This window comes from Lycorma delicatula, chromosome 2 (genome assembly GCF_047948215.1).
Source record: "Lycorma delicatula isolate Av1 chromosome 2, ASM4794821v1, whole genome shotgun sequence".
Taxonomy (NCBI): domain Eukaryota; kingdom Metazoa; phylum Arthropoda; class Insecta; order Hemiptera; family Fulgoridae; genus Lycorma; species Lycorma delicatula.
The window spans coordinates 203,755,988-203,781,316 of NC_134456.1; the positions used below are offsets into that span (position 1 = coordinate 203,755,988).

Consider the following 25,329-nt stretch of genomic DNA (forward strand, 5'->3'; position numbering starts at 1 on the left):
ATAGAAATACCCCCAATACAAATCGGAAACTTAAAAAGATTTAAAGAAAAGTGGTATGTTTTATGACAATGAATTCGCTTAGATTTTAAAACTGTAAAATAAAATACAATAATATTTAATACAATAACATATAATAAATACAATAACATTTTTTAACTGCATTACAGTCCTAGAATCACATTGATTTCAAACAACAGAAGCTAACTTTAAACAATAGGCTCTACAGATTAAATGATAAATTACTTTGAAACAATTACAATAAAAAGTGAAAAAATAATTCAGACACGGGAGAATTTCTCATTTAAAATCATTACAATGCAAAAAAATAAATGACTTGTAATTCAATCGACTTTCACTTGGCTTAATAATTATTTAAATAACTAGACGATGTAACAGACAATGGTAAAAATATCTTGTTCACTGCGTTCCTATAAATTAATCTTTTATTTTCTAATTAAGTAATATATCATCCATAAATTTTTGTAAATAATTAAAATTAAACAAAAAAAATTCCATGATAAATCATAAATGCAAATTGCTGATTGCAATAAAATTGTTTTTAAAGACTTAATTTCATTTCATGCATAATATAAAAATAAATCTACGCGCCTTCACGATGAAAATTGTTGAATATTAAAAATTTCATAGAATGCATCATAATTTTCGAGTAAAAAATATTTATAAGGATTTTTATTTAGCATAATTTTTTTTTCTGTAACGGTCGATTTTAATAAAATTAACCGTTTTTACAGTTTTACACGGAACTTGTTTGAAATTTTCCAGCATATTTTTTGTAAAAAGAACTACCGTGAAAGAAGCAGTGCATGCCTTAGTATAAGACAATCTTTTAATTTTTTCAAAAATCCAATGTTCTTTCTTGTTATTGCCTTTGTACAATCACTACATACTGAATCTATTGAAGTAGATTCGAATGATAATTTGCAAGGTATATTAATTATTAAAAAATAAAAATAAATTAAATTTCATTTATTTAATTTTTCAGGAATTGTATACTTAACTCTGATTTTATAATTCGTTAGTTTATTTAAAATGTATACGCAAATATAAGATGTTATCTTAAAACAAAACAAAAAGAATAATTTTACCCCTACTCTATCTTAAAATTACCCAATTTTGAAGAATTTTTATCTTCATTTCTTCAAAAAGAAATTCATATTAACTTATTTATATATGCATAAATTTTATTTTGAACACAAAAATAAATATCTTTATGACATTCTCTACATGTAATACAAGCTGATAGAATATAACATAGTGTTGACTTTGAAATACTGCCATTTCTTCCACCAATGTTTATACATCATATCAAGACGATTTAAATGCCGATCTCCGTGACGGAGTGGTAGCGTCTCGGCCATTCATCCGAAGCTCCGGGTTCGAATCCCGATCGGGTATGCATTTTTCATACGCTATAAAATTCCAATTCCAAATTCCACGCACTAACTTCAAGTTAACGTACCGTTATTACCAAGCAAAAAAGAAAAAAAAGTTTATACACATATATATAAAACTCAGGTGTATTTCTATTAAAAATATTTTAGAGACCTCTCATTCCCTATAAAATAAGGCAGTGTTCCCAATTTTTATACTATAAAATAAGTGTAAAAACTCAAGAAAAGAGGAATAAAATACTTCCAAAATATATTATTCGGATAACATTAAATTAATTTTGGATACCTTAATTTTATTTAGTAAAAACAAACTTCTTCTTCATCTTTTAAACGTGAACTAGAGAAAATTACATTTGGCTACTTTAGCGATAGTAAACATTATATATATAAAAAATTTCTATTAATTATACTCATTTATCTTTGTCAAAAATGTGTCTCATAAAACTTACAGCTCTGAACTTAACTCTACAGTGAAATAATATATTAGGTCAACTAGTAAGAAATTCAAATTAAACTAGAACAGATACAAATATAATAAAAGGAGAATCCATTCAAATCCGACAATCGTGAGTCCAATTAGCTGCCCCAGATAGCAAGCACAGATCATTACTTTTTCAAACATACTTTTTGGAAGGCGGTCGTAACTGGAATGATTTACGTCGGGAGTAAAATGGATTGGAGGAGTGAAAGAAAAAATTAGCCAGACTAACGAGCGATCTACATTCAACCGTTCATGAAAGGGGAAAAGAGAACGGTGTTCCTGATAGACAGATGTAAGAGGTAACTTAACTAGGATGATTTAATCAAATAAGTAACTAATCTACAGAAGCTTCATTGTTTAATAATACAAGGCGTTTTATCCCTTTTTAAATAGGAATATGTATTTTATTCATAAAAAAAAATATTCTTTTATACAATTTGCATGACGAACAGAAAAATCAAATCATGAATAAATTCATTAATTCAAGATAAAAATTAAATATCATATTTAATTGCAAGAGAAATTAATTTAAAACTTTAACGGATAAAAAAAAATCCATTCACGATTTCTATTTCTTTTAACTGGTACATAATTAACTAGCAGAACAAAGCATATTAAACAGAATTTTATTAAAAATGTATCAGTAGAATACAATGGTAAATGTATCAATAGAATATAATGTTACTAAAGGTTTTTTTTATTAAGGTTGATGATTAATTATGCGAAAAATAGGAAATGTTTATAAAACATAAAATGTCGGCCTAAAGCTAAATTACATAAGTGCATGTATAACGAAAAGATATGTACGTTGTGTTATATTATACCATCACATTATACCAGTTTCTACCGAAAAAATATGTACGGCGGTTTTACTTTCTGCCCAGAAGGACAGAAATTAAAACAGCCGGTTGGTGAAAATACTGAATCGATTGAACATAATTATACGATAGGTGTGCAAAACCTATATTATGTACAGTCGAATTTCCGTGCACAATAGCTTAAGAATCGAATAAACGATTAACTATTTGAACAACGGTCCAATCATTCTAACGTTACTGAAGATATTAAAACAATGAAAATCGATTAATTTCAATTAAAATTAAGCAAATAAAATCGCAAATTTTCGACAGATATATTTTTTCTTTGAATTCAGAAGACGGTCGTTTTTTAATTCTACTAAAAACTTCTTACGCATCATTCAGTAACGATGAAGGGACGTGGACTATATCATTAATGGAAAAAGTAAAATCGGCTATATCTCATCGATATTCAAATCAGATTTTGATCCAATGATTTAGAAGATGATAAAAGAAAACTTGGGCACTCAGAAATTTGGCAGTACATCATTCGTCTTGCTTAAAAAAATCTACAAGTTACTACTAAAATATTAGGCTTTTTTCTCACCAATCCATTTAATATAATTTTGAGACTAAAAAAACTTCTACTAAAGTAGTTATTTTCAGTTGTCAAAGTCATTCATAAATGGAAATCATTTACTTCATAAAGTTCCGAGCCAGTTGTAATTTAACAAATCTTTAATTTAAACTCAAACGACTCGCAAATTTTTCCCACTCGTCAATTTAGTTTTAGATAAAAACATTTAAATATTAACAAAGTACACCGCGTTATAGATTATCTGATAAGAGGCTTCGGAAAAACGTGTATACACCATTGGTATAACATTTTCTTTTACGATACCCTTGCCCGAACATTTAGCAAAGCATGTATGATCATGAACATGATAACTACCTTCAGAAATTTCGTTTCCGATCTCCAAATTACTATTAAAGATCATTTTCTACAATAATAGTTTAACAATCGTATTTCTTCTATGAATCAAGATATAGTGACATCCACTTGCAAAATTATTATTTCGAATAGGTCACTCTAAGCTTCAGTTATAGCTACTGTTTTGTATATTATATATATATATATATATTGATATTCTAACTTTATCAGATACAGTTCTTGCGTAAATTGACAACCTAACAACTATCTAATAATTTAAACGCTCAACTCTAGCTGCAGATCTTTTTTGTAACAATCATGTTGCTAGAAATCCGATTCAAAAAATGGCATACTAATTCGATTCAACCAAAATACTATATTTAAATTTCGAAAAGGATTAAATTCATCTACATTACAATCATCTACATAACAATTTGCTAAAATGAACATTAATTACGCATCGTAGAGTTATACTTCAAAAAAAAAAAACCAACCTAACTTTATTAAAAGCGCATCAGACGATAAGAAACACAAGTTATAAAGATTTCTACATTGACCATCGCAGGCTCCTTAATACACAAATATTTTTTCTAATCCATTAATACTTATGCACATCAAAATATGGTTGAGTTAACTATTTTTAAGTTATCATTCGTACAAGTATATAAAAATTTCATTAATATAAATATTACCTACACAAGCATTAATTTAAGCCAAAAACAAAACTATTCAAGACGGCCAGCGGTTACACGATGTCAATGACGACTATTTGAGACAAATTAACTTTTCTCCTAAACCAGTAAATATTAGTTTGTCTCAACCCACATGCCACGACAGTCATTAAAGACGGCTAAAGAAAAGAAGTAGAAAACATTTTCTTAAATGAAAAATAAAGTAATCACAGCTATTTGTTAATTATTTAATTAAAACTAAGTACAGGTCAAAAACCTGTCGCAGGACAATGGTTTCTATACTATCTTCCATATCGATACCATCATTTTTAAACAGAATAGTCATTAATTATGGAAATGATGTGTACAGTTGTAAAAATTTATTAGGAAATTTAAAGAAAAAACTTCCATAAAATTCACTCACGAGTAGAAATAATCTCAATTTATTAAAGGTTTAAAACATCAAAAATAATATTAGTTAATTCAGCGCATTAGAAACTAAAATCCTCTAACTTTAAATATTATTGTACGAAGTTTCGTTCCCCCCTCGATTAGTACCATTATCTCTAAAAATGTTTTATAGAAGAAAGAAAAAAATTACATCCGCTTACCTTTATTTGTTATTAAAATTTTCAACAAAATGGATAAAATACGGTAAAGAGGCACAAAAGAGGAGGGTATCGGAAAGAGAGAGCGGTAAACGGAACACAGGTGGGTGCGCCATCTGGGATCCTGCCAAAACAATCTGACCGAAAAATTAACTAAAACATTATAAATCTCGGCCGTAACTTCCTGCACCGATAACACCGTTCTCATATCAAAATCTGTTCGCGTACCAGTGTAAAACTAAATTTCCTTTCGTTTCAGCAAAAATAATTATACTTTACGTATTACAGCTATCGTGTTTCGCAACGGTTGGTTCCAACATAATGAATTAAAAAATAAAAAATAATTTCTATTATTATTAATTTTTTTTTTTAAATGAATGATTTTTTGTAATAATTTATGTATTTCGTCACTGGAAATTCAACAATACGCTAAAATAATTAAATAACAGTCGAAATATCAGATTAATTATAGCCTGATAACAGAGTAGCAGGCTGAGAAGAGAAAAACGAGTATAAATAGGAAAAAATGAAACTGAACAAAGAATATTTACATTTTTGAATCGGTAGAGATTAAGAGATTCGACTTCATTAAGTAAGCAGTTCGATCGTTAGGCATATTGTCCAAGCACCTGACTAAAAACACAGTCCCAGATATTCTAAACGCAATTCCTCCATCAGTTCATACCAAGGATGATGTCGCTCTAAAGAACCCAGTATGCTGAAAACAAATTTTATAGGCTCCAATTTGCACTCTCAGAAGCCATATGGAAAAAGAAACAACAAAAAGGAAAAGGAGTGGATAGTGAGAAATAAAGAAGACGTACTATAGAGGGATTGTAGCATACACCGCTACAAACTCCGTGAGAGATCGGGAATTTTTACCCAGTATGGCACAAAACGTTAGCGATGTGCGATTTTGAAAGTAATTTTTTTCAAAAAATTAAGGAACAACTGTTCAACAACTAAAAAGTTAAAAGTTAGGACCAGGTTTTTCCTGGGAAAAAGGAAACACCTGGCATATCTCAAGAATGGGTATGGCATATAGAATAATCTACTAAACCGCAAACCGTTCACCTAGTCTCCCACTAATTGTAAAAACGAATCGTAAATTAAAAATACAGTTTCTTTATCAACATATGCACGACACACACGTCAGTAATAAAAACTACACAAGTTGCAGTTAACGCAGATAACACAAGAAAACTGCAACTTTACTTTTAAACATAATTTAGCTGATAGTATTTGCATATTATATATAATAAAATATAATTATTATTATATATAATTTAATTTTGTTTATTTATATACCTTACGTATACTGATTTAATACGATATACTAATTTTAAGAGATGTAGACTTGATGGCTATAGTCATAATAATAATAATAACCATACCATAACGAATAAATAAATTTATTATTAGAAATACATTTAGCATAAGGGAAATTAAACATTTTTATTATTACAATAGAGCATATCTTCGTTACATTACTCAGTCAGTTCAAATTACATTATACTCATTCGACAGTTTCACGATAGAAAAAAAACCCGTCACTCAATCCAGCTTACAGTAAGTTGTTTATACCGTTATTATTATTTCAAGTAACGGGAAGATCATTGACATCTTACATGTAAATAAAAATTTAGTTGACCTCCAGTAAATAAATAATAAATATCTAAACTTAAGTTTACACAAATAACATGTACCAATTAGTTTCACTGCAATAACTGCAATTACAACTACAATCAAGTCTAAATAATCAATGATGAAAAAGGAGTAATCAATTGATAAGAAAGAATTATATCAGAAAAATGTATTTTTTTCTTATTAAATAAATTGGTTTACCCGCCTATTCGAATGACCGTTTGTTCGCCCACTAATATAAGAGAAAGAGTTGTTCTGTGGGGGCGCTGCAGCTTCAACTCAACTTCAACCAACCCACGTTGAAGATCATTGACCTTTATTATGCTTTCATATGCCGCGACTAAAATATAATACAGTTTTGTTTTCATCTGGCTAACACTATATTAAAAATAGGAAGCGATTTGCTGCTGACCACATCTGTTATTCATTGATAATAAAACATTAGAAGTGGTTTAAGCAATCGTAACCAGACTTTATAACAGATATAAGAATACGCAACAAGACAACTATTGGAAATAGAAATCAATTATTCATCATGAAATAAATAAAAAATATGATCAAAAGTAAGACACATAATCAATGATATTTTTGAAATTTCAGTGATTTCAATTGATACCTGAGTATAAGTTATATTTTATATTTTTAATTTTATAAACAGATAAAACCAAGTATTGAAGTAAAATGTTAGAGTATATACCTATAATAATATTTGAAAACTACTACAACCTTGTTCATGTCTTTTTAGAAGAAAAAAATTAATTTAAAAAAAACCGAAACAGTTGAAACATCAAAAAGGGATAAAACTCCCAAGTTTTATAAGTAGGGATTTTAATTTTTAAATGGTATATCCGATATAATTATTTGATGAGTTTAAAATATGAACTAAAAATTTTCATTTTTTTAAACTCCTTTAAAAAATATTTTCGAAAATTTAATACAATCAACTCTCTTCCATCAATATACAACTAATCACACAGTGTCAGGGTTCTAAGTAAAATTTAAATAATATACACATACAAATGACCAATATTTTAAGACAATAGGTTGATGAATCAGGTGAAAATGAGCAATATATTGATGAAAATCAAATTTTTAAGAGGGGGAAAGAAAATTCAAATCGATTGGTGAAAACGGAAAAATTTATAATTTTTAGGTGTAAGGCGGAATTTTATGTAATAAGATTTCATTTTAAAAAATAATAGAAGGTATAAATGCTAGTGGTACATTAAATACAACTAGCCTCCTATATTTCAACAATTTTTTATTTATGTTTTTTTAATTTCAAAGAATTAATCTACCTGATACACAAGTAAAACATATAATTTCATGATTTATCATTAAAAAACTTTCTTAAATAGAAATCTAAACAGAGGTCACACAATTACATATCTACGAAAAGTCAAATTGAGATTTTACTACTTTTTGACTCAGTAACTTTAAAATGTCAAGAAATATAAAAAACTATGGGGTTTATAGACAACATATAGCAGTCTACTAGAAAATGAAAATTCATATGTTGGAAGTAATTTACAAAACAAATGATAAGCAAAAATTCACGTCTTTAAATTGATTTAGATAACGTAAATTATTTTTTTAAGTTTTCCTTTAGCACCGATATTATTTTATTAAATGTCGGCGAGTAAGTTATAATATGATTAAATAACTCAGAATTCTTCCAATTCAGGGTTACTTAAGCACACATAAATAAAATTCGTCATCAAAAAAAGGGATCCTTTAATCCGCTACCTAGGATGTGTCACCCTTTCCTAGGGTGACAAATCCCATGGATGATAAGTTAATCAACTCATGGCTTTTAACAGCCTATATTGTTTTCAGCAATTTGGTGATTTCCATCGTACACTCGATGTATAACTTATTGAAAAGTAACAATAGAACTAATCTTAATATCGAATAATAGGTACAGTAATATATATATATTTTTTTTATTTAAAATTTTTATGAGATACAACAGCCTCCTACGGCAAAAGGTTTTACGTTGAGGAGATATTATTTGCAGATATAAAAATGAGTAGAATTTAATAATAAATACACTGTACTAGGAAAATAACATAATTAATTGATAGATTTATTACACATCCATAAAACGATACAAAAAGATTTTCTCATACGCTATATTTCTACAGTACTGATCACAAAAACTTTGATTAATTTAGACCTCAAATGAAATTAATAATATCTCAGAAACTCATCCAAAATTACCCTCTTTATTTATAAGAACGATGTATTAAAATGATGACAAAACCCCGTAAAAAATGAATATTTATACCGTAGATCGGTTCTTTTTTTGTATGATGTCCATACAAGTGAATCCAGTATTTTTAAAGATGGTTTATTCACTGTTACATAGGTGGTTGTCAAACTCGAATGGTGATAAAACAGGATCACACATTTGTCATTTCAAAAGCTTCACATAATTTTTAGGAGAGGAAAGAAGGTGGAGAACTTTATACTAATAACTTTATATATTGGCAACAAAAAGGTTTTATTAATTAACAAAACTAAAGTATTTTAAATATTATATTGTTATGATATTAGTTACAGATACATAGTATGAAAATATAAACAACAACAAAAATTAATATGAATTCTAAAAAAAATTATCTCACAATAAATAAAATGTCAGTTATAATAATTGCAATTCATATTTTTAGAAGCATTATAATTTCACGTAAACAAAAAAGAACAATCCCTTTTAGCACGCCGAAAGGTGGAAGTAGATTTCACTGGTGCTAAGTAGGGGATAAAAAAGATTTCCACCTTAAAATTAAGAAAAACTTCAAATTTACTCAATACGACAATGGCTGCATGTGAAAATAAGTTTCACATGTTTAACATACGACAAGCCCCATCTTCTTACAAATCCAGCAACATTTTTGTCATCCGTTGCCGCAAGGGTTGGGCGTTTGAAAAATTATTTCAGACAAAAGTTTTAGGTAATGTTTAGAGGACTAACGACCACTTTAAACCGATTCGATGCTGTACTTATTAAGGACGGTATGATTGTTTTGTCTTCGAAATCCTATTTTTTCTACCCCCTGGGCCAATGGTTGGTGATATCAAAAGACTTTACTTAGATAAGACTGTACTTAGATTATCCAGAGAATAGTAGGAACTTTAAACGAGTTCGATATTTTACTTAACTTATAGCGATATTTTGTTTTTTTTCGAAAAAACTCCCCCATTCAACCCCAATGGTCCGACTTTTTCCATTAACGAACTCGACCGAGATTGTGGGTCGTTATATTTTATGTATCAATTTGAAAGTGATTGGCGCAAAATTACGGCAGTTATCGTGCCTGCAAAAAGTGAAGCATATATATATATATTTATATATATATATAAATTTCGACATATAAAAGTTTATATATATATATATAAACTTTTGAACTGACGGTGGATTTGGGGTCTGGAGGATGTGAAACGCGAAGATATGTCGAAATTTTCCGGAAGGCGAAGTACCCATTACAATTAGTAGCTTTCTTATGAAATTTACCTAAAAAAAAACAAAATACACTGCTAAAGAAAAACTTAAAAAATAAAATTAATAATAACAACATTTTATAAGAAAAACGTAGCAAGTATGATAATAAAGAAAAAAAACATATGATAATAATTGGAGGTGACGGACATACCATTGTAAGAAATAATAGCACTATAATATGGCCAAGAAGTGGAAAGAATCTTGACCTCTTGTGAAGAAGGATAAACGTAATATTTTAAATAAAAATAGGGAAACAATGGGAAATTACCAAAATACTTTGACCGAAATGGTAATATTTGCCGATATGATAGGTTCACAGAGAGCAGTAATACCTATGATTCAGAAATCTTGATTTTTATAAGCTAAAATTAAGATCAAGTCTACTGAGTTGAATCAGTGTGACCAAGTCAGTATTGCAGCGAATTGAAGAACAGTTTTACAATAATAATATGAGTACTTAAACAAAAAACATTTTAATACAGAATTCTGAGAAAGGTTTTAAGGATGGATTCGATTGGACAAAAATAACGTGGAAGGCCCAGATAGAGTAATGAAATATCATACATATGGAAAGAAAAGGGAGATCTGACGATGTTTTCAGTACAGAAATTACGCGATTTGGGAGGCAGTATATGATAATACGTTGTATTCATATCAGAAATAAATAAATAAAACATTAAAACTGTTTATTTTTAATAATATAATCCCTATTTACTTCCTTTCATTTGAAATGTAATGCACAGTTTACGATCGGAATCTTTTGAGATTGTGAGGGGGCGAAGGTATATTCTTCCATTAGTAACAATAATGATATTAATTATAATAAAGAGAACAATAGACCTATCAAAAGATAATACTGAATAATAGAGGTAATATAATAACGGTAATTTAGTGAATAAATAGGGAGATATAATGACGGACAGGAATAATGTTGTTGAACACTATATTTTACGTCCAGTCTTTCTTATGGACATAATAAAGACCTGTTCAAATTAAGTGCTATACTGAACACAGTGTTGAAAACAACTGTAAAACAAGAAATCTTTCAAAAACAGTTTATAAATATTTTACTTAAAATGTAAACATACCTAGCAATTTGGATTGTATACCAATCATCATGAACAAAAATTGATGAACCCCAATCGCCTATACGGGCAAACTAAGTTGGCGTTTCAGTAGTTGATATGATTTTACGGTTCGATTGGGGTTGTCAAAAATAATAATTCTAAAATTACTCATAAAATTTCTTGATTTATATTGTTTTTTAACACCACTTATTTATCATTTAATATTTATTATTATTATTTCTTCTCTTTTTTCCAAAGTTTAGTTTCTTATATACGATTCTTCAATAACTACTGATGATGATGGTTTATCAATCGAAATGATTATCAAGTTGAAATTTTAAGTAAAATATTTGTAAACGGCTTTCTTGTTCTCCAACACGTGGTCGCGCGCGTACATAAACAGATTGAGAGAGTGAAGGGGAACTAATTAATAATGCAATTTAAATACAATTAATAACTATAGATAAATCTGAAATTAAATTGGCATATTATAGTAATTAAAAAATAAAGATAGGTCTATTGTTCAACAGAATCACGAGAAAACTTTTAACCTACATCGAAAAATTAATTCTTTGTTCTACGAGATAATATATTTATAAATAAGAGTATATAACTTTCAATCTATATCTACACATATATCAGATTAAAAAAGTTTCCATAAATCATTAATTCTACAATGGTGTGTGCTTAGTACACTTTCAACTCATTTATTTATTAAATTTGCAATAGCAAGACCTTAGCTCTGTTACCTAACACCACAGATTAAAAAACAATATATTCTGAGATGGAGGTAGGGATTGAATATTTTATAATTATACTGAAACAACAACAACTTTTTTCGAAGATGTATTTGAATTATTTGGTTAAATTTCTCAACATAAATAAATAATCATTATAAATGTCCATCATTCTCAACAGAAAAGAGTCGCATGATAAAATATCCGTAAAAAAAATAAATAAATGACACAACAGAAATGAAAGTTAAAAAAGAAACTGATAAGAGATTTTATCTTTGAACTCAAATGTTTACAATAATAAAAGTATATTTATGTTTAAAAATTAAAAACTTACAAAAATCAATTAACAGATTTCTCGATTAACAACTAAGAGAGATTTTGCTTTCACTGAAACATGAAAATTTTATATATATATATTTATTTAAAAAATTACTTTGTTGATCATATACTCGGTTTTTTCGTTTTAAGTAAACACTGGCGTATAAAGTATAGAATCACGCAAAACAAGAAACGTTTTGAAAGTGCGTTGCCTGACTATTAACAAACATTTATTACACATCCCTTCGGTTGGATACTCCATCCGATTCTACAAAGAAAATTCTTTGTTTCAGTTAATTGAAAAATGACCTTACAAAAATTAAATTAAACCTATTTCTTGGTATTATTTCTCAGCCTGAAGTCCAGATAAAAGGACTTTCTTTCTTTTTCCTGTTTAGCCTCAGGTAATTACCGTTCAGATAATACTTCAGAGGATGAATGAGGATGATATGTATGAGTTTAAATGAAGTGTAGTCTTTTACAGTCCCAGTTCGACCATTCCTCAGATGTGTGGTTAATTGAAACCCAACCACCAAAGAACACCGGTATCCACAATCTAGAAATTCAAATCCCGGATAAAAGGACTGTCTTACATTTACATAACACTTTTACTTCATACAAAATATAAGAAAGTCCTCCAAATTTGTTTTTTACAAGTAAAGGAAATGTTTTTACCTGGTAACAATATCAAATTACTTGGTTGCTTTATTAACCAAACAATATTTCATACTAATTACCAACAATATATTATTTTTAATACTATCTTAACTGTCAATAAGATACATTTATTTATATTATAAATAGTTAAAACCACTGTTGTAAGGTTGTAAAACCTGTTGACCACTGTTTAAAAGGTTGTACAGCAAGCCTTTCCAACAGTATGTATTTTCTATTTATTTTACTTATTTAATTATTTGTTTCTGTATGCTTCTATTACAGTCGTTCCTAAATACTTTTAGAAGGACGCGGATGACTGTAAAAAAAGCCATCCAGTTTATTTTATTACAAAAATAATACTTTTAGGACAATATATAATATCAAAGAAACAGATTAATCTGTAGAAATTATTTTAATTGAGTCAACAAATCAGATCGGAAATTCTTCCCTACATTATTTAGTACGTCAGAGCGTAAAAATACGCAAAAAAAAAAAATACGATGGTAAGTAATAATCAGTAGGTATCACTTTTTTAATCACTGTTAAACATTCACCATACTGAACAACTGTTAACTTATTAAATTAGAATGCGTAATTTTCCATGTTATCAAAATAAAGAAGATTTTTCGCATTGTATGCTTGCTCAAAAATATATAAAGGTCATATTACTATAAAATTTTAAAAATTACAACGTTACAAAAATAAAGAAGGTTTTTTATATTTATTTTACGATTTGTGTCCTCGTTTACAAAGGTCATCAAAATGTAATTGTGAGCCGTAAAGAAAAAAATAAATATAATTAAGTTATTAAAGAATTTGTTTTTTTAGTAATCCCTGTAGTCAACATGCCTATTAATTCTAAACTAATGCATGGCATGATAATAAATAAACATTTTTATAAGTGAATGTTTACAAGTTGCCGCTACAAAGATTATGACTATAAAATTTTGGTGTACACATTATTATACTTCAAAAACATTATCTACCTCTTCATTAGAATATGATGTATAATACAATATAAACAATAAAAAAGTAATCATTTCTTCAGAGATAAAATGGAAAAATAAAAAGTTATTAATACATCTTTAATATACCTTACCCTTAATGTACCTTTCTTAATTTCTCTTTACTTACTTTCCGATGAAAGGAAATAATTTTTAAAATAAAATTTCATTAAAATTTATTAATCGGTAAAAGTTTTAAACAATAAACAAAAATTCAATCATTCCATCAAGTACTCGATTTTAAAACATTATAAAACTTATTAGCTTAAATAATTCTGAAATATTAAAACACTGAATTAATTCTTAAAATTATTTTACATTATTATTAAATAATTCAGCTGAATGTAATATTAATGTAGTTTATATATATTTGTTAAAAAAAAAGAAAAAAAATATGTTATAAAACGTACTGTGTACGTTTTATATGTTATATTAAAATAAACGTAACAGTGACGAAATAATAAATTTAAAAAAAAATATGAAAGAAAAATAATGATGCATAAGATGATGATAATATTCTTATAGTACAATAATCATGTAAATTTTTAACTTTAAGAAAAACTAAACGGAACCTTTTTATACTATTTTTTAATCTAACTGGAATTTCTATCCTGGTGAAAGAAAAATCCTTAAAGCAAACGTTTTAGCCGAGTGATAATAACTAATTTTTCTCACTGTTCAACCCGAAACTGTGCATTTTGCGACCAAATCTTATCTTCTAAATGTCGCCCATTTTCTATTTAGTAAAAGGTATTTCAGTACGAAATGGTTAAAAAAAAAGAACTTACGTTTTGCTAAGTTAAATAAGACAGTTGGTACAACAATTAAAAGTAACTTTTCTAACAATATGGATATATATTTATACACATAAATTCATTTAAATAAATATTAAATTATCTATTAGCTCACTATTACGGTCTAGTAGTTAAACCCACCGGGTTGGTCTAGTAGTTAAATTCGTCATCGCAAATCAGCTGATTTCAAAGTCAAGAGTTCTAAGGTTAAAATCCTAGTAAAGGCAGTTACTTTTATACGGATTTGAATACTACATTGTAGATACTGGTGCTGTTTATTCTTTGGGGGCTGAGTTCAATTAACCACATCTCAGGAATGGTCGAACTGAGACTGTACAAGACTACAATTCGTTTACATTCATACATACCATCCACATTCATCCTCTGAAGTAATATCTTACGGGGGATCCGGAGGCTAAATAGAAAAAAGAGAGTGGTCTAGTAATTAACTTATCGTCGGCAATTAGTCGTTTAACAGCTGATTTTCGAAGTCGAAGGTTCTGAAGTTCAAATCAATGTAAAAGTTATTTGTTTTTATACGGATTTGAATACTAGACAGTGAATATCGGTGTATTTTGTTGTTGGGGGTTCAATTAACCACACGCCTCAGGAATGGTCGGTCTGAGTCTGTAAAAAACTACACCTGATTTACACTTCATAGATATCATAACCATCTCACTGGGGCGTGAGGAGGGTTTGCTTATTGTTCACTAGTTGAGCAGATACGAACGTACACACTAGGGGAAAAAAATTAACTATTACGGAAAAGAAATACAATTATATATAAATAAAAGAAAATAAATTTTTAATAACTGTTACATTAATTGTTAGAGAGAGGGAAATAAATAAATAAATGACACAACTGTTACTGAGGACTGTTAATTATGATTATTAAAATTTTATTAAGAGTAACTACACATCTCCCCTATTGTTGAAGAAAGAACTTAAATTACGAAACATTAAATCATACTTTTCCTTAAAAACTATCACGAGTACCCAGTTTCATGTGAATGGTGATTACAATCATCTGAGCAGATCATCTGGTCAAAAGTTCATCTGAATGTTGTAGATCCGTGGATCATAGCAGCGGTAAATACATGTATCGTAGAAAAAAGCTAATAGAATTGTTATAATACTTAGAATATCAAGAAACTCATCAGAAAATTTCTGGAAGGGGAAATATTCTCTCATAAATATTTTAAGTTAAAAATTAAAACATATTTTCGTAATTGTTTATTAGGAATTTATTGAACGACTGAATTTTTACCCGCTCCAAAAATAACAGTTTTTCAAAAAAGTACTAGAACAACACCTCTTATTTTCATAATTTGAAGAAGTTCAAATTCATTTGAATTTGAAAAAAATCATTTCAATTTTGACTAATGAAGGCTTACATTGGCAAGAAGTTCCTGACCTTTTTGATGAGTCTGAGAGGTCTTTATGTCCTTTAAAAATTGTGTAGTTTAAAAATAAAATTAGAGAAGATATCTGTGAACGGGGGAGTAGAATGGACGTCTACTTCTTTTATGTAGAACTTTTATTTTTCCTGAAGGTAGAACGCATTTTATAAAGAAAGCTTTTAACATCGGAGTATTGCAATGTTTTGCTGGAAGAAATCGGAGGGGAGTTTAATATCTTTTTAACTCTAATAATAGAACGCTGCTACCCCGTAGTATCACATTCCAAAGTTTGATGGATGTCTGACGTTCGGTTTTGTAACGATCAGATTTTACTTATGTTTTTATTACTAACGAGGTTACCGAAATGGGGAAATTAAGGAGAATACTAGGAGTTTACTGGGTACTCGTGCTAGTCTTTAAATAAAACAAGATTAAAATTTTCATAATTTAAGTTCTTTTTTCAAAGATAGGTGAGATGTACAGTAACTCTCAATAATAAAATTATTAGCCGCTTCATAATGATCATAATTAGCAGTTCTGAGTAACAGTTAAGTCGATTATGAATTTTTTCTCTCCCTAACAATCAATTTAACAGTTTTAAAAAATTTCTTTTGTTTTATGTGCGGCAGTGTAAGTGATTTTATAATACCTTCCACAATAAGATACCGTATTTTTTTCCCATAACCGGAAAACTTGGTGTATAATGCCCAAAATGTGTGAGGAAAAAAATTAAACAAGATTAAGAAGTCAACATGATTAATTTTTATGCGTTTCATAAAGACATTGAGTCAAATTGGGTAAATATATTACGACCCACCGGATTGGTTTACTCATCACAAATCAGCTTATTTAGAAGTCCAGAAGTTCTAAGGTTCAAATCCTAGTAAAAACACTATTACTTCTATACGGATTTGAATACTAGGTGGTAGATACAGTGTTCTTTGGTGGTGGTTGGGTTTAAATTAACCACCCATTTCAGGAGTGGTCGACCAGAGACTGTACAAAACTACACTTCATTTACATTAATACATATCATCCTCTGAAGTATAATATTATATTATTATAATGGTTTTTTTTTATTGAACAATTCTATTCAATTTAGCAAAACATAACTACAATTTTTTTTACATATCCTGTGAGACTAGGCAATTTTAAAATGGTGTACGAATTTTTTAACCTGTTTTATGTTTAATGTTTTATACCTGGGCATATAAGCTCTACGTCTTTAAATAACAATATAGACACCTAAATTTAATTTGGCTTTTTTTATTATTCTCACCTTATCTAAAGTAACACATCCGATTTTTATTTTAAACAGCCATTCGTGACTGAAACTGCTATTCCTTGAAAAATGGCCAAGTATTCAGTGAAAAAAGATTATTAAGTAGAAAATTCGTTTTTAGAACATGTGTGCTGTATAAGCGTAAATTCAGGTTAGGTTTTAATACTCAAAAAATATTTTCCTTCAATATTTTTTAAAGAAGTATTTTAGTAATGATATAAAATTGATAAGATAATAACGAAAATGGGAATAAATTAAGAACGCTAACAATTTTTTTCGTGTAAACGGTTTATGATAGCTATGAAAGAAAATTATTATTCTTTAAACCCATCGATAAAGAATTAAGGCAAAGTAGAAGTCACTAACAAATTTATTAATGCACAAATCTTTTAGAAACATAACTAATTTAACATGAAATTCCCAATGAAATTTCCTTATATGAACGTAGGTATACATTAATAAATGAAAGTTTAGCATATCAAGTTTGGTAAATCATATATGGTAAAATAAAAATGAAAGTGTGGATACAGATTATGTAGGCTTATTGTTATAAATTTAATTATGATGTAGTACAGCAGGTAACAAAGTAAGTAGTGCATGACATACTCATAATGAATAACTAATTACTGTATTTTATAAAAGTGAAATTTAATAATAATAATATTAAAAAACATCGCAATATTTCACTTTTATTCCTTTACACATAATTTCTTACCGTTATTCTAGTTTTTCTTACAAGTACTTAAAAGAATAGAATTTTCTTAAAAATAAAATATTGTAGATTTTGTGTATAAATAAAATAGTAATAAAAACATATACACAGAGCTTTTCTTAAGTTGTTCGTTATATGTGAAGCATTCTTTTTATATCGTCAACTATAAATGATAAAGTAAATTAAATTAAAAGAAATTAAAAGTTTTGCAATATATAAATTAGGAATAGAGACTCAACATATTTTCTTAAAAAAAAGTTAAAAAAATTAAACTACATAATATTAATCTACATACTAGATTTACACTAGAAAGTTATCTTTTTTAATAAATTTATTAACTTATAAGTCACTTAATAATAATAACTATGCAAAATCAGGAATTATTCCAACTTCATTACATTACTCAAAATTGTTTTAAAAGATTCTTTTACCACTACTTTTTAACTTAACTAGAAGTTATATCCTTACTGTACTGCCAAAAAATATGAGGTTGATTAGTTATGGTGACTGATATTACACAATCTGGTATTTTTGAACCAATTTTTTTCACTTGTACGCTATTTAGTTTCGGAATATTATTTTTAACAATCACAAAAATTGGTATAAAGATTTTAATAAGGCAAATAAGAAAAATTATATATTGAAAAACAATTACGCACGGGACGAAGTGATATTTACAAATAAAAACGTAATATTAAATAACTCGCTTATACACTGCACAGTGTAGACCGTTTATGATAACAATGAGCTACCATATTTTTTCTCATACCGGAAAACTTGATGTAAGATGCCCAAAATGTACGAGGGAAAAGAGTAAAGAAGATTAAGAAATCCATATGACTCATTTTTACGCGTTTCATACAGGCATTAAGTCAAATTGGGTAAAAACTATAAGAAAAAAAATGACTTTCATTACTATTTTTAAATTTCTGAAGAAAACAGGTTACACAGACAGGTCGCACACGACCTTTTATTTATTAGAGAGGTGGCAGACACGATGGAACGCCGCACCGAACGGAGTACGGACACATCGACTTATTACGGAGATTAGGTCGCGGTTCCTTAGGGGATTTGGTGAGCGCAGTTATGAGCTCACGCAGTTCTTGACGGGCCACGGCTGTTTCCGACAGTATTCATTCCATAGAAGAAGTGGGGATGACATCTTGTGTCCATAATGCGGTGAGCCTGATGATGCGAAGCACGTGGTGTTCCGCTGCTGCAGATGAGACGCTTTGAGAAATATCTACGGTCATTTGGGTCTTTTGACGCCTGATAATATTTCCCAGAAGATGCTATAATATCAGAAGACTTGGAACTCCATCTCCAATATGGTGGGTAGCATTATTTGCTGTAAGAGATCAGAGGCGTAGGATAGTGGGATCGCCTGTGCGCGGCACCGGAGAAATAAGAGTGGATGGGGAAGGGATCGCCGCTGCTGATAAGGTGCCCGAGACTCCCTAACCCATCATGAGAAGATCCTACACGAGAGAAGGGAACAACAATTGAAAGAAAACACCAATATTCACAAAACAAGAAGCTCGCGGATGAAACAACAGGCCATGAGTTGTGCTGAAAGGCGGGTATCCGGTCTGCTTTTTAAGGGGGAGGTTTTTTAGCCGTTGAAAGCCCGACACTACCGTCTTGCCAGGGCAGACGGTGGCTGGCAGTGCTTTTTCCTCTTCATACGAAAACAAGAACAAAAAAAAAACATTATAATAAGGCAGGTTATTATGTTTCTACTACTTTTCGGTTAAGAAATAAAAAGAACAATAAAAATATTATTTTTCGTTTTGTTATCTCTTTCGCACTTTCTTTTTCAACCATGTTATTCCGAACACGTATATGTATTTACAGATACCGATGTACTTGGTGCAGTTTATACAAACTTTCGTCTGGTAAATGTTAAAATCGTGAAATTATTAATAGATAAAAGTAATAAACTAATGTAACACTAAATGTTTTGAGAATAAAAAAAAATCAATTAACGTCATAGACTAATTTTACTTTTATTATTTTATAAATCATATATAATAAAATAAAGGTATAAACGGAGTATTTTATTTATAGTCATGTTTATATTCGAATGTAGGTGTCGGTTATAATAGATGCACTTTTTATTTAAACAAGAAACAGACAACCTGTTGAATGACTTTCAAACACATCGGTCATGCAAGACTGCATTTTGCCTTCAATATTCCACTGTCACCTTATGCATGACTAATAGCCATCAATATTGGCTAAAACAGGAGCAAGAAATCGACGCAAAACACTCTGGCAACTGTTGCTTTAATATCCTGTAACTAACGATGTTTTACAAGTTTATCACACTTTAGTGGAATAATTTATAAATAGTAACATTACAAAAACATTATAACTATAAATGGTGTAAGAGCAATAGAACATTTCCCCAAAAACATATACCAGAATAACATTTTATAGGCATTTTTCAATTTTTCATTCCTCCCCAACACAAGATATCGAAAACTTAAAAAGTGTTAAGTTACGTAACAAAATATAACAGGAAATAATCTTACACGTTATTGATGATTTTCTAATCTTTTACGGTTCGAAAACATTCTGAGTAGAAAAAATCTTTAATTAACGGTTGATGAATTCTAATCAAACTGATAATGTAAACGATATAACTAAATTAAAGGCAGCTAAAGGTCTTGTATTGCTGACTACACAATGTGGGAAATTTTATTTACGAGTTTCATCTACCGAGTAGTTTTTATTTTACTTAAACTTTGTCAAAACTTGATAATGATAAATATCGGCAGCATTAACAAAATCCTCAAGTATTCATCAATTAATTATTGATGATTAATGAGTATTCATCAATTAAATTAGTAAAATATTTCAGTTTTGAAAAGTACGCACTGTTTATGAAAATAGATAGTACTGAGAAATTTTAAGGCTTACAAAAATATATTATCTTCCCTAATTTTTAATGGTATTAAAAATATAATACTGAAATGCCTGAAACATTTCTTAATACGCAAAAAAACAGATTTAATTTTTTTTTATTGTAGTAAACGCTTCTACCTCACCATTTTATAACACTCAATAGACATGATTTTGTCAGCTATTAATTGATCTATAACATACCTACAATTGTTAAACAACCAGACTCAATTAAGATAGTAATCATCTGTTACTTATTTAATCATCAGTTATTTTTAAAATTGAAAAAGAAAGCTTAAAAAACGACTGTAAAAATTAAGAAACAATACACATTCAGTTGTTTAAAAATTTTAGATTTTTGCGTCAAATTACTTAAGTACAGCCACTTTTTTAGACCGAAATTTGATACCGATTCAAAAATTGAAAAAGATTTTTTTTCTTTACTTTTTTGGAGTGGGCTTTTTTAAAGTGTGTTTCATTATATTTTCAAGTTTATTTTATTCAAACCATGAATACGTAAAAAAAAAACCAGCACCGCGACAAAATAAGAAAAGGCATGGAAAAAATTGCTACCAAAAATGAGAAAAACACTATGGAATGTAGAAATATATGCTACTATATTTACTTTTCCCGCTAATTCATTTTACGCAGAAAATCGTTAAAAACAGAATAATATTTTCAAATCTTATGTGAAAACCTTATAATTATTTGTTAAAAAAAATTTCCATTAACATATTACTGAACACCAGGGAAAATTCATTCAAAAAATTATAAAATCATTGAAAATGCTCCAATTTGGGAAGACCTTGATGAAGAAGAAAAAGGCTTGCTAAATTAAGAGCCTTCTTTTTTTTAATTTTATTAATAAAAATAAATTACCTAATACATTTCATACAGGTTTTGATATTTATGGATGCCAATAATAAAATCTAAGGCTAATTTTTTTAATGTGAGGGAAGGGTTAACAATTTTAAAATTATGAAGGGTAGCAGCTATTAACGTGCTTTCTATTTTCAAGTTATAAGATAGAAAGTAGAAAGAAAATTTATTTTAAAAATTCTACAAGGTATTAAAGTATTTAGAAAATAAGGTCATCCACCAAATACAGCATTTCGGATGACCTTTGATTATAATCGCTTCAGGGTAGAAAATTGAAATTAAAAATAGTACTGGAAGTGTATATTCATTTACAAACGCATTTCGAATAGATGACTAATACAAACCATGCATATAGTATCTCTTAGTAAAAGCGGTTGAATTTTAAAACAGGTTTAATAGTTGAGACAAGCTAAATCTAATCTCTAGTAGATGTGGGATGAATTAGGACAAGTAAAAAACGAAATAAAAAGAATTAAATTTTTAATTATCGTTGAAAAAAATAATTTAATTATTTGTTTTTTTACGAGCATTTGCGTAATTCTAAGATAATATCTAGATTAATATAAACTATGAACAATAAATTAACCAGTAATATTTGAAAACAACGAACAATTATAATGGCTCTCACGAATAACAATCAATAATTCGGAAATAAGTTAAAATAGTGTTTCCTGAAGATCTGTTCAAATATTGAAATTCATTTATTTTAGGTAAACAATCGTTTTCATCATAAAAAGAAACAAAATAGGTTACCACGAGAATATTTACAATTCTTCACCATATCCGTTCACGATAAATATTAATTTAGAAAATATATATTAAAAAAAGGTTTGTTGATTTAACAACCCATTCAATTCTGAAGTAATATTTTTTATTCATATACAACCAGAATTTATTTACTTTTTTAGGTAAGTTTTTTTTCTAAATTTCGTTCATTACAGAACGTAATAAAAGAAATGATTATAATAAATGAAAAGCTATTATAGTTTATAATAGCGTAATGGATAGGAATTTAACAGAATCCGTGGGCTGCTAAAACGCATTAATATTTAGATTTATTAGCATTAATCTTTCATTATAAAAATTAGAACATAGAGGTTCATACTCATCCTTCTTCTTTTTCTGTTTTAGCCTTCGAAACCTACCTTCAGAGGATGAAATGTATGAAGGTAAATGAAATGTACTCTTGTACAGTCTCAGGTTGATCATTCCTGAGATGTGTGGTTAATTGTGTAGCCCAACCACGATCAGTATCCACGATCTAGAATTCAAATCCTTAAAAAAATAACTAGCCTTTACTAGAATTTGAACCTTAGAACTCTCGACTTCGAAATCGGCTGATTTGGGACGACGACTTCACCAGTAGACGAACCCGCTGGGTTTCATACCCACCCTTGAAATTGAATACTATTCCATTTCTAATTCCCATCAAATAATATTTCGAAACACAATTTGGAGTGACATTTAGGCCATTTTTCTACCAACATTTTGTTACTAGTCAGTAAGATTACTACTGATAAATTTATTTAATACCACGTTACATACTAACAGCCCAACCACCAAAGAACATCGTATCCACAGCCTAGCATTCAAATCCATATAAAAGGAATTGCCTTCACAAGGACTCGAACCTTAGAACAACTCTCGACTTCGAAAATCAATTGATAAATACTCAGTGGAAAAAAAATTTTACCGATTCTTTTTTTTTTGTACGCGATATCTTTTAATAGTATTCAATATTTGTAGTTTAATTATTTATTAAGCGATATTTTTTTATTTTCAGCAATTACGTGTAGACTACATTTCTTTGAGATTTGTTCTATTATTTTTTTAAAAATAATAAGTAAAACTAAGTTTTACGTTTAAGTTCTAAGTTTACGTTTTAAGTTAAGTATTTGTTTTGTAAGTAACATAATCTACATAACTTTGCCGATCTACGTGATGAAGTGGTAGAGTCTCAACCTTTTATTCGGGGGTCCCAGGTTCGCATCCCGGTCGGGCGTAGCATTTTACATACGCTATAAAATTTCCATTTCATATTTCCATACAAAAGCCTCCAACTTATTTGGTAAATTAATCATCCAAGAAAACAAAATCCTATACTGTTTAATTATTTGATGCAAACAACAGTTCAGTATCAGCTATTTTATTAAATATAAAAAATATCTCAACATGGATTACAAAAATAATTTAAGTTACAAAAAAAAATTTTATCTGTTATAGTAATTTTGGTAGTTTGTGTATAATAAGATTAAGACTGAATAAAATCATATATATGCAGTAAAAAAGATTGTACCACCCGATATATATATTTATATATTTAATATGTTCTACCTGTACAAATAAACACTCTCAAAACCGAACCAGTTCAATTCAGTCGTCCGGTTAAACAATTAGTTTTTTGTCAATAAATCATTATACACCAAGTGCAGCAGACAAGCATCAAAATAAATCTCCTTTCTAACAAACTGTATAGGACCTTGAGAAGATGTAATTTTATTGGAGGAATAAGACGATAGATTGGAGCCCATCAATTTTTTCTATGATCTTAACTTCGCCAATTTGAAAAATTAAATTTTAAAAATGATTTTCTACTGAAATAAATAGCTTTTTTTTTATAGAATTAACAGGTAGAATAACAATTTGAAAAAAATATTTTTGTCATTTTAACTTTCAGTGTATAAGAGGTGAACTTAAAAAAAAAAAAAAAAAAAAAAAAAAAAAAAAAAAAAAAAAAAAAAAAAAAACTATAAAACTATATGATACTATTAACAGAACAAAATGATATTAAAAAAGACTCCAAATGTGTTACTTGAACTTTCACGATATGTACACATAATAGAATTTAAAAACGCTAAAAAAAACACGCATTAGTAAATTTTTTTAATGAAGTTCAACCTGTATAAAATATAATAAACTTCTCTTACCTCTCTCAACAGATTGTTTTAAAAATTTAATGGAATCACAAACTAACAAAACAAATTTCATTACATTAGTACGATTCAGAGATATAAAGATAAATACAGGATAACACAAATAAATTGAATTTTTTGAAATACGGTTTTAATGATTTTGGAAGCACTGGATCTCAAACATTTAAATAATCAAAATTCGATAGAGGTTATTTATTGACAGATAGTAGTAATACCTTACCTTATGTTTATCGTATTATTTATAGGGAGAAGTAATAATTGAACGTACTTTATCTAATTAGAATTCTAATCAAAGCCCAGCTCACATACCTGTAAAAAAAAAAATCGTTTTAAATTTAATAAAAAAAAAAAATCAATGATGATTATTTATCAAAAAAATCTAGCGTAACTGTTAATGAAACGTTTATAAGCAAATATTTGGTACATACAAAAAAAAAAAAAACAAAAAAAAACATTAAAAACGAAAGTAAAAGAGAGTAGGCTATCATGAGTAAACAACACGTTTTCCGCAGCCCTCGATTTGGTAGTACCTATTACATGCAATAAATTTTTCAACTGTCGTGACATGTTCAAAGCTCTGTCAGACACTGTGAAAT

At 28.4% G+C, this 25,329-nt stretch overlaps 1 protein-coding gene across 5 annotated transcripts in view; it reads right to left on the bottom strand.

Moving 5' to 3' along the window:
- LOC142319586 (uncharacterized) overlaps positions 1 to 25,329 on the bottom strand; it is a 917,667-nt gene that overhangs the window by 562,794 nt on the left and 329,544 nt on the right. Inside the window, exon 1 of one of the 5 annotated variants that reach the window (XM_075357046.1) lies at positions 24,954 to 25,001. The exons of the other annotated variants lie outside the window; for them this stretch is intronic. The gene's annotated coding sequence lies outside the window, so the exon portion shown is untranslated. Of the gene's footprint in view, positions 1 to 24,953; positions 25,002 to 25,329 lie in introns of those variants that run through there. 5 annotated transcript variants of the gene reach the window in all.